Here is a 2,500-nt window from a genome sequence, read left to right as displayed (position 1 = left end):
TTAATCACATCACAATCAACTATATCAGTCTCTCTGAGGGTTACTGGCCAGGGCTAGCACAGTGGGTAGTTCTTCCTTTTGCTCTATGGAAGGGTCAGGCACCACACCCTTAATCACATCACAATCAACTATATCAGTCTCTCTGAGGGTTACTGGCCAGGGCTAGCACAGTGGGTAGTTCTTCCTTTTGCTCTATGGAAGGGCCAGGCACCACACCCTTAATCACATCACAATCAACTATATCAGTCTCTCTGAGGGTTACTGGCCAGGGCTAGCACAGTGGGTAGTTCTTCCTTTTGCTCTATGGAAGGGTCAGGCACCACACCCTTAATCACATCACAATCAACTATATCAGTCTCTCTGAGGGTTACTGGCCAGGGCTAGCACAGTGGGTAGTTCTTCCTTTTGCTCTATGGAAGGGCCAGGCACCACACCCTTAATCACATCACAATCAACTATATCAGTCTCTCTGAGGGTTACTGGCCAGGGCTAGCACAGTGGGTAGTTCTTCCTTTTGCTCTATGGAAGTCCAGGCACCACACCCTTAATCACATCACAATCAACTATATCAGTCTCTCTGAGGGTTACTGGCCAGGGCTAGCACAGTGGGTAGTTCTTCCTTTTGCTCTATGGAAGTATGGAAGTCCAGGCTCCACACCCTTAATCACATCACAATCAACTATATCAGTCTCTCTGAGGGTTACTGGCCAGGGCTAGCACAGTGGGTAGTTCTTCCTTTTGCTCTATGGAAGTATGGAAGTCCAGGCTCCACACCCTTAATCACATCACAATCAACTATATCAGTCTCTCTGAGGGTTACTGGCCAGGGCTAGCACAGTGGGTAGTTCTTCCTTTTGCTCTATGGAAGGGCCAGGCACCACACCCTTAATCACATCACAATCAACTATATCAGTCTCTCTGAGGGTTACTGGCCAGGGCTAGCACAGTGGGTAGTTCTTCCTTTTGCTCTATGGAAGGGCCAGGCTCCACACCCTTAATCACATCACAATCAACTATATCAGTCTCTCTGAGGGTTACTGGCCAGGGCTAGCACAGTGGGTAGTTCTTCCTTTTGCTCTATGGAAGGGCCAGGCACCACACCCTTAATCACATCACAATCAACTATATCAGTCTCTCTGAGGGTTACTGGCCAGGGCTAGCACAGTGGGTAGTTCTTCCTTTGCTCTATGGAAGGGCCAGGCACCACACCCTTAATCACATCACAATCAACTATATCAGTCTCTCTGAGGGTTACTGGCCAGGGCTAGCACAGTGGGTAGTTCTTCCTTTTGCTCTATGGAAGGGCCAGGCACCACACCCTTAATCACATCACAATCAACTATATCAGTCTCTCTGAGGGTTACTGGCCAGGGCTAGCACAGTGGGTAGTTCTTCCTTTTGCTCTATGGAAGGGCCAGGCACCACACCCTTAATCACATCACAATCAACTATATCAGTCTCTCTGAGGGTTACTGGCCAGGGCTAGCACAGTGGGTAGTTCTTCCTTTTGCTCTATGGAAGGGCCAGGCTCCACACCCTTAATCACATCACAATCAACTATATCAGTCTCTCTGAGGGTTACTGGCCAGGGCTAGCACAGTGGGTAGTTCTTCCTTTTGCTCTATGGAAGGGCCAGGCACCACACCCTTAATCACAATCACTTTTAATCGTGGACACAAATATAATACTTTCTCTATAGGGTTTCCCTGGCCAAAATAGTATTTTGAGATATGCAAATGGAAGGTGATATTTCATTTATCACATCACAATCTTTGCATATCAGTAATATATTATTCTGGACACGGGGTTTAAAGTCAGAAATATTTCCTATTTGCTCTATGGTTCCAGGCACTGGACCCTTAATCACAATCAACTTTTGTGAATGAAAAATTTTACATATTTCCATCTGTCAAAAATATTAAAATGGAATTTTTCAGGATGAAAATGTAGAATAATAATCTAGAATTTAAAAAAAATTGACGCTATCTTTGCAACAAATCCTAATATATAAATTCTGGGGAAAATAGGTTTAAAGTCAGAAAACCAGACACCATCTGGTGACCGCTGATGCTTCTGAAGATGTGAACCAAAGTTGTTGTTGGTATATTTCCATCTGGGAAAATATTAAAATGGAAACCAGAAAATGTAGAATAATAATCTAGAATTTAAAAAAGATGAGGAACCAAGTTGTTGTGTATAAAGTCTGTCTGGGGAAAATAGGTCTAAGGAAACCAGACACCATCTGGTGACCGCTGATGCTTCTGAAGATGAGGAACCAGAGTTGTTGTGTGGTAAGTCTGTCAGTCTGGGAAAATAGGTCTAAGGAAACCAGACACCATCTGGTGACCGCTGATGCTTCTGAAGATGAGGAACCAGAGTTGTTGTGTGGTAAGTCTGTCAGTCTGGGGAAAATAGGTCTAAGGAAACCAGACACCATCTGGTGACCGCTGATGCTTCTGAAGATGAGGAACCAGAGTTGTTGTGTGGTAAGTCTGTCAGT

The sequence above is a fragment of the Oncorhynchus nerka genome, unplaced genomic scaffold (genome assembly GCF_034236695.1).
Source record: "Oncorhynchus nerka isolate Pitt River unplaced genomic scaffold, Oner_Uvic_2.0 unplaced_scaffold_1331, whole genome shotgun sequence".
Classification (NCBI taxonomy): Eukaryota; Metazoa; Chordata; class Actinopteri; order Salmoniformes; family Salmonidae; genus Oncorhynchus; species Oncorhynchus nerka.
The sequence above is the reverse complement of the archived record's forward strand: the minus strand, read 5'-3'. Positions refer to the sequence as shown.